The sequence below is a fragment of the Corvus brachyrhynchos genome, unplaced genomic scaffold (genome assembly GCF_000691975.1).
Source record: "Corvus brachyrhynchos isolate BGI_N302 unplaced genomic scaffold, ASM69197v1 scaffold6, whole genome shotgun sequence".
NCBI classification, from domain to species: domain Eukaryota; kingdom Metazoa; phylum Chordata; class Aves; order Passeriformes; family Corvidae; genus Corvus; species Corvus brachyrhynchos.
The window spans coordinates 3497959-3507151 of NW_008238632.1; the positions used below are offsets into that span (position 1 = coordinate 3497959).

At 34.7% G+C, this 9193-nt stretch overlaps 1 long non-coding RNA gene across 1 annotated transcript in view; it reads left to right on the forward strand.

Annotated features, from left to right (window-relative positions):
* LOC108447402 overlaps window positions 1-7183 on the forward strand; it is a 62971-nt gene extending 55788 nt beyond the window's left edge. Inside the window, exon 8 of the long non-coding RNA XR_001862947.1 lies at window positions 332-7183. This is a non-coding gene — a long non-coding RNA (uncharacterized LOC108447402). The remainder of the gene's footprint in view (window positions 1-331) is intronic.
* Window positions 7184-9193: the final 2010 nt, after the last annotated feature.

The window sequence follows — 9193 nt, forward strand, 5'->3', positions numbered from 1 at the left end:
ATGGGGCTTTTTTCACTCACATATAATGCATAGTAAAGATACTCTTGTTTTGGTTAAATGTAGTTCTTTTTTACTTTAGTACAAACTTAAGTATTTTACTTAAAACTAATTAGTATACAACAGACCGAGGGATTTTTTCATGGAAGTCCTTAAAATATGTTTCCTGAGTATAGCTACATTAATGTTTATATTTGATAAATTTATGCAACTTCACAGGGACAATTATTCCTTTCTGTAGCATGGTTCAAAATGGTTTTCATGAAAATAATAGTTACAGAGAGTGGTTTTAAAATATGATAATAAAATAATGGTGCAGATGTCATCTTCACAGTGACAACAGGAGAATGAACCAAAGCCTGCAAGACAAAATGGGATACAAACAAATTCTTGTGATATGAACAGAAAACAGAAAGCTGTCTGTGACTGGGGCTTCTTTTCCCTTTTAATGCAGCTTTTTAAAATTTCTATTAAGGTAAGTCAGGTAGACTATAAAATAATACTGAAAATCAGTTCCAAGAAGAATTAGCTCCCATTCTTACTGGGAAACCACCAATGGCATTTAATTCCAATTCCCATCCAGAGACAAAAAAAAAAAGAAGAGAAGGAAAAATGTATTTCCAGCATTTCCAAGAGAAAAAGCTCTTAGTGCTCTTGCTTTCCATTTTCAGTCATTTAAACTACTGTCTTGGAACAATGGATCTTGCTATATTTTGAAAAGAAGTTAATTGAACTTGTATAAATGAAATTCCCCTACTGCAGTAGTGCCTCAAGCTAGCTATGACAGGAAGACTTAGAACATGAAAATTGCAATCAAATTTCTAAATCAGTATTTCTAAATTTGATACCTTCTATTATTGCAAATATTTGGAGATATTAAAAAAAAAACTCTAAAGCAAACTGAACTCCTTAGTATTTCCATGAAGCAATAATTTTTTCTTTATTTTTGTTTGCAGAGCAGTCATTTTTATTTGCCACTAGTGATTTCATTTTCCTTCTGTGAATTAATGGGTAAAATATAAAGACATGAGAAAATAGATAACTTTGTTGCTTCAACCCCATTACTGCAGCGTGGGAATTCATCAAAGTCCCATTTCCTCATGTATAGATATTGCATGTTTAACCTTATTGCTCACATTACAATTACATGAAGATCTTTTATAATTTTTTCTTAAGTAGGGTATCACCTTTTCCTGTGGTGTATAAGAGGAGGCTAAAGTGAGATCCTGGAGAGCTTTTTCTTTGGGATCTGTCAATCAGTCCAGAATTCTGTCCAAAAAATTTGTATAGTGAGGAGGGCAGGAAAAAATATGAAGGTCATTATTTTTGCAAAAATGTTGAAAGGGTTGGCAAACTGAACAATTATGCATTAGGATGCTCCATGTATATTTACATTTGAGTTTTGATAATTTTGGAATTTGTGATTTTATTAAATGCTATAATATAATGGAAGAAATTTCTTGATGAGTGTTTCCAATGCATTGGCTTTTACGATATAGCAGTAATGTAAACAACTAATTTTTCTTCTGTGCTTATCTAAATTCTTGTGCTACCAAAGTCCATAGATTTCCTCTTGTCAGCATTTCTGTCACTAAGCATATTTGACAAATGATCTTCTCCATTTTCAACTTTTTCAGTTGTGAGACAAATCATACAATATTTTGTACAAATGCAATCGTAGTTAATCTATACATCTAATGTGGTTTTTTTAGTAAGACCTGAACTTTTGCTTATGAATAATGAAGAAGACAAAAATGCACCTTTGCAGATTATCTAGAGGCAGGTGTTTATGTGAAAAATAGGACAAACCTGCACCTCTTTTTAACAGTAAAGAAGAAAATACTTTTGAAGTTCCAATTCACAAGTCTCTATTGACAACTTTCAGTGTTCGCATTTTCTTCTGTGAAATCACACATGACACGCCTTATTTTTCAGTATTTCTATTTCTCAGTATTCAAAGTGATATATCTAAATTCTGATGTATTTTCTCATGCTGAAAACCTCATGCTTATGTTTCAGGATTAAAAATAACAAAACACAATGAACACCATAGCTGGAATTTCTCCAGGTGAACTCAAATGTTCAAAAGTTCTTAAATGTTTGAATCTCAGCTAATCATTAAAGGAAAGGAACAGGAACCTTTTCAACTGAATAATATCTTCAATTTTTTATACCTATTTTAGGATGAGATTAATCATTCTCCTGAAATTCACACATTTCTGCACACAGCATATAAAGGCTGTGTCAGATGGCTAATACTAAGATATCTAACATTTGGACAACTGAAAATAAGGCATGATGAACTGCATCTATAATTGGTTAGAGCGGGAATTGTTTGGAACTTAGGAGCCAAAATGTATTAAATTTTCAGTCTCCCTCTGGGCCACTGTGGGAGAGAATGGCAAAATCCCTTCTTCCAGTAAATTTATCAGATCACTAAAGAATGTTAAATTTAGTCCTTACAGAAATAAAAAAAAGGAAATATGAAGGATTGAGCCATTGACTTCTCTGAACTGTTAAAAAGGATTTGAATTGAGTGTATCTTGCAGTTACTGCAGCTTTCAGCAACAGAAATCTGCATGAGGGAAATTGTCCATCCTCAGTCATACGCTAAACAAACCAGAAAATTATATCTGATGGTGTTCCAGAGAAGTATCATCTCCAACACAGTAGAGGCATGTTGTACTTTTCTACTCAGATTTTAACTCAATGATTGGTCAGATTTTGTGTTGTATCCAATGATTTGTCAGATTATATATACATATAAAAAATCTACATGTATATGTATAAACTGTATTGTCCCTGAATTTTGGACAATATTCCAAGATTAATGTGCTACTTTACACTGGGTTAAATTGCTGATGGCATAAATTGGCCACTATACTGGAGATAAAATTCTCTAAGTGCAGAGTGTTAGTATTTCTGAAAGGATATCACACCATTAAAAAGAAACAAATGTTATCTGTATGATGCGCAGAAGCCAAGTTAGGAATTTCACATGATACTGCAGACTCTTGTTCCATGTGGAGAAGCAGACCAGTACCCACAGGTATCTCTTACAGTGTTAAGTGGGCTTTCACATACTCTGTAGTAAGGATGTTTCAAAAGAAAAGTTTTCATCAACTTGTTGAATGTCATTTCCTCTAAGTCCAAATCAAAATTGTGAGTGTGTCTGTTATGGCAAATTAAAAGTTGCATTTATTTCTTGCCCTTTTGTATCATTTGAATAATTTCTATAGCCAGTCTTCTGTTTGAAAAAATCTGTGCTTTTCATTTTCATGAGAAATTCTGAGATTTGCACATACTCCGGCAGCCAAAAGAGAACAGCCTTAATTGACCTTTGGAAAAAGCAATATGAAATCAGTTGCAAATTTAAACTCTTGAGTGTGAGAAAGCAATGGCTTGTGGAAAATACCTAAGAAGAGAGGAAAACCCTGGTCTGTGACAATGGACAGGAAGGAAAAGGCAGTCTCTTCTGGAGGTCCAAGCTGCAGTTTGGGGAGGCCACAAGCATACATTTTATGGAAAATGCCCTGTCTTACAAAGTTAAGTGGTATCTGTCTTCTGTTTCTGTGTCTGTCTGTGTAAACAATTAGTTATGGTACAGGGTGAAACAACAACAACATAATCTACACCAGTCTTGACAGAGAGGTTTTCCTCCTTTTTTTTTTTTGGTCTGTATTATATGCCCCAATTCTCTGCATGCTGTGTGGCACGCAGTTGTCTTTTTAAGGACAGGCAATAGACATATGGCTTGTCAGTAATAAAATATTTTGTGGAGAGGATACAGCTGTTTCTAGTTTAATATCTGCCATCTGAAAGCGTCTGTATCACACAGAAAAGGCAAAAGAGAGAAACATTATCTCTGGGAAGCATACCAACACTGTTTCTAGCAAATCATTTCTAAATCTAGACATGTGGTATAAACTGATAAACATCCTTTACTTATTGTCCTGAACATACTTATTTTATTTCAATCTTTTCCAGCAGTCTGACTGCTTGGTTTCATCCTTTATAACTAAACTTAGCACTGATTGACCCAAGAAATCAAAGAGATGCCTAAGGTACTCATGTGAAATATATATTTTGTATAATCTAATTCTACCTCTGTGATATTTTCCAACTTTATGTCCTTCCCTTGAAGGGACTTATGGTGCTTCAGATCTGGGATCTTCCCATCAGTAACTGATATATTATAAAGGACATCTGTCGTTCTCTTGATCCTAACCACTGCTACTGGCTGCTAGCCAAACAGACATCAAAACCAGCAATTTTTCATTACCTCGTTATTATCTCAGAATGCTGGAAGTCCTGCTCAAAGGCATGAATTTAAAAGATGTGAACAAAATCATAAATGGAGCATTTCTCATTGCAGAATATTTAATGGCTGGCTTTTCTTCTGTTGTCTAGAATTAGGTAGGGCTGGGTCAGTTAAGGTCTTATACTCCTAAAATCTTCAGAGACCTGCCCTCAGCTGAGGACTGCAGAACAGTCTGTAAGATTTTTCAGCTCTATAGGAAGAGTCAGGTGCCTCAGGGTGAAATGGAAGGAGGTGCAATTCTGATTTCAGACCTAGCCTAGAAATCAACAGGACAGACACTGGTTGAAAATCTACCCAGAGCAGCACCCTTGGCACTTCCTTTAGGGATTAGGGATAATGTTGCTATGGGGTAATTGTTCAGATATTACAGCAATCTCCCATGATGCAGAAGACCTATTCTATAAGGCATGCCCAGCCATGGAGAGCACTAACCAATTTCCCCCATGTTACAGGAATGGACTACATTTTTGAGGTGAAGGTACAATTTGAACCAGGAAAGAAAGTGTTCTCCCTGCGAAAATTGGATGGCTCTCCCCCTGAATGAACAATACCATATTATTATTTTTTTTTCTTTTTTTCTTTCCATCTTTGAATAGTTTCCATAACAGAATTTGGATTTTATGGCACAAGGTATCAGCAGTTTGTTGCATTCTAATCAAACTTATTGTGCTGTCTTTACAGTTGGCTGGTAAAATTAAAACACCCCCTGCCTTCCCTGACGTAATCCCAGAGGTATTGCTAAAAATGCTTACACTGATACAGCTGATTTAAGTACATTGGAATTACATCAGCTATACTGGTGTCAAACTGCACCTACACAGATGCGTAACTCTTCTATCACAGGAGATACTGATTCAGTATGTGCTGGATGTTATAAATAGATAACATCCAGTTTGTATACAGCCCTCAGTGAATAGAGAAGGGCCTTCATAGTACTTGAAAGCAGTAAGATTCAGTATCTTTGTGTTTATTTGAATTTACCTCCCTTGGGCAATGGCCAGTTTTGAAAATTAACCAAGAAAATGCTTTGGTTTCACATGTTTAACTCTGAAAGCCTGTATATTTCATATCTTCTGGGGGAGTATAATATTCATGAGAAAATGAACTCAGATTTATCTTTTGAGGCTAAATGATACTGGTGATGGATATTTTACTGGAAAGAGACATATATAACACCAGTGACCTGAATATTCAGTATAGGGTCAATAAATTTTCTTTGTCAAAGATAAAATATTAGTTTTAATTCTAATGGGACATACTGAAATGCAGTTAATAATATTTAATTATTTGAGATTTACCAAGTGGGTGACAAAATCCTCTCCTTGCACTGCCAGTCAAATTTTCTGTTCCCATAGGCTCTCATGGATTGATAGGCTTTAAAACCTGTGTACTACATCTTTTGTTCTCAGCTCACAGCTGATGCAGTTGCCAATAACTTGTGTTTGTCTCTAGTATACATGTTGAGAAAAGGTAGACTCCCAGTAGGCAGTTCTCATTGACCTTGACCAATCTCTCCTGTTCTCATGCTGGAGATCATTTCTCCCTCTGTAGGGCCCACACAACTGCTGGCAGGGACCCGGCACGAAATATGGACACTGGAATATGGCATGAAATTTGTCCTCCTTTTTCTAAACTGCTTAATTTTCCTGATTCTTTATTGAAGATGTGATCCAGCAGCTGTTCATATAGGAGGTGGAAGAAAACAGCACCACAGGACTGGTGAAAAGCTGTTCACAAATGAAAGATAGGAGTAATACTGGAAGCAAGAAGGAGAAAGGTTATTTCTCTGGAAAATACAGCATAGAAGGACACCTTTGCATATCCAGGTCTTTTTCTGAGGATGAAAATGGGAAAACTGAGCTTTTCTCTTCCCTGACTGCTCTTCAGGTTAATTACTGCCACTGTTAAAGGACTGTGCATTCAACACAGGGTAGCACTTCTGTTGTATTTAGAGTACAGGCATACTATAGGCTAGCAGAAATTAATAATTTTTGAATATTCTTTGATTGCCTCAGACCTAGTGGGAGGATGTACCATATGAAAATTTAGACGGGGAGGCAAAGTTATTGTTTTTTTTCTAATCTCATCTATTCTAGGTTGTGTCTCCAAGTTTTATTCCATTTTCAAACACTTTCTAGCTGTCATGCCAGAAACAGTGACCTATATTTTTATTTTATCCTAGATTTTATTCTTTCCTTTTTATTATTTTTGAACCAATGTGTATAGTGTGCATTTTATTGATAAAAGTTTAATAGTCATGTTTTAAAAGCCTTCAGCTTTATATAACCGATTACTATGTTGTAATAAAAGTAAAATACAAACCACAAGAGACACAGTGGAAGATATTGCCATACTTTTAATGTGCCCCAAGTAATGAATAGGCACTTGAAATAACTGAAAACAAAAAGTACACAGATAACCATAAGCATGCTATGGTAATTCATTTTGAGATACCAGTGAAAAGTCATTGAGAAAGTGAATAATTATGGATTTGATGGATATTTGAATGGAGGCCACAGAAGCAGTAAAGGTATTGGAGAGGGGGTTTATTTCCTACTAAACAGGTGCCTATATGGACTCCTTTGCTTGTGTTCCTGGTTTCAATCCTATTGAAACATTTCATTTTGACTTTGATTTTTCTTCAAATTATATTGATTTTGCTTAGTCTATTATAAATCATGATTTGTGTTCATTATTGAGTACAGACTTATCTGTATTGATGTGTGCTAGACTGACCACTATTAAATAAATTCTGCAGATACATAGATAATTGCTTTTGTTTAAAAATGCTAACTCTTCCTTTTATTCCATTGTTAAATCTTTGGATGTAATTGTAGTTCAAAATAAATAGACACTTTAAAATGTCCTAATTTTCATTTGGAAGAAGACTTTTGTTTTTCTATTCAGCATTAAATAAATTATCAAATGAAAAGGATGGGAAAATAACAACACTTTTCATATAGCTTTGAGATTTCACTGTGTTGCAAGTCTTTCACAGGAACAAATTAACACATTGTCATACTATTAAAAATAATTTTGTAATTTAAATACACCCAGTTAAATTTATGGAGGTCAGTAAATTTGGACACTTCTTTAAATCTTTAGCACTTTGTTATTGCAGTTATAGTGTTCTTGTTACATAGGACTATTTCATTTTACATTAATTCTGGAGTGTAATAAATAGCCTGAAAAAGAATATCATAAATGAAGTAATTAGGTGGAAATTAAAGTCAGCATTTACAGAAACAGAGGAAATTCTCTGATTCCCATCTGACATACTCTCCAGATTTCATGTTCATTGTCCAAAGTACAGGCACAAGGTTTCACTTAAAAATATAATTTCTTTTATATTGACAACATGATTCTTACCCTAATGTTATTTTCAGAAACATCTGAGTCATCTTAACAGGAACTATTTAAAAAGTGTAGCAGAAACAGGGATCCAACTATTTCTAACAGTTACCAGCAAAGCTGCATAATTATACAAAGTAAACAATATTATTTGCTGTTTTCCCTTTCTGCTGTTTCCCACAAAAGCCACACATTTTTGCATCAATCAAGTATATTTAGGGGGAAAAAAAGTGTCATTCCCATTTTTGTGTTCCTCCTCTACACACTGCAGTTGATAATCTTTCTAGGCACTATTCTCCAAAACACCATATCAAACGACTAGCACAGGATGAGTCTGATTATTTATCATTCATCACTGCACCTAGAGATTGCTGTGATTAACTCCTGGTCATGCCTGTGCTTGTAGGAGCTGTGTGATGTTTTTAAGATCTGTCCATGTTTCCTCATTCCCACTCCATGCCAGCTCTGGTTTCCATCTCACCTTTATCCTCACTTATGTCTTTCACAGCAAAGGAATATGAGGACATAGGCATAGATAACTAATTTTAAATCCTTGCTGTGGGTTGCTGATGGTGGGATTTCCAGAAGAGTTGATGTTTTTCCTCTTCCTCCCCTTAAAAAATTCAGCAAGATTTGTAACCACTTGATCCTCTTGGCGACAAAACAATCATATTCCATCTCTAGCAGTTTTTAAAGCATCCAATTTGCACAAAAGAGAAGTACTGAATAGAAGTGGGAAAGGACTGCTCTCAGAGTAACTCATACTAATGCTAGGAAGACTGCGTACTAAACATATTGTAAATTGATTAACTATCGGAATGATCCACATAAATATCCTCCACTAATTTGAAAATTGCTTGACCATTCATCTGCCAACAGTGGTTTAGATCTAAAATATTCTGTTAGGAATAGCATGACTTAATTTCTATGATTTGTGTATTCTTATTTATTTACACACTGTAGCAATTTATCATAGAAAAACCATATGGCAGCCATAACCTTGAGCATATTATGTTCAAGAATTTTCAACTCCAAACTGAAACAAAGTAAGATTCTATTTCATGCAGATGTATTCTCCAAGTTGATAAATTGCTTTCTAGGAAATGCATGTTGGATCTTCCAAAAAATGTATGCTTTTTCCTCTTGTTAGATGTATTGGCAAACTGAACAGACAGTTTTTATGCTGCTGCTGAAGAATCTTTTTTCACTTCTCTCTATAAAGTTATATTCATAACTGAGATAAAGCATAACACCTCAGCCCTCCTCAAACATCATATTTTGGTTTTATGCATTTACTTTGAGTAGGTAGTTTCTCTTGAGCTATAGCACAGTAAGAGCTGCTGATAAAATTATACCTATGGAAAAGTAAATATATCCTTTTCCTTATTCCCTTGTATTTTTATTAATTTAGTTAATTTGATTTTATACTGGTATGTCTAATGTTGTCACGCATGTAAAACAACTGTAAAAATTCCATAGACTCTTCCCACACTCTTTAAAAATTGAGTTTATCTTCTACCCACC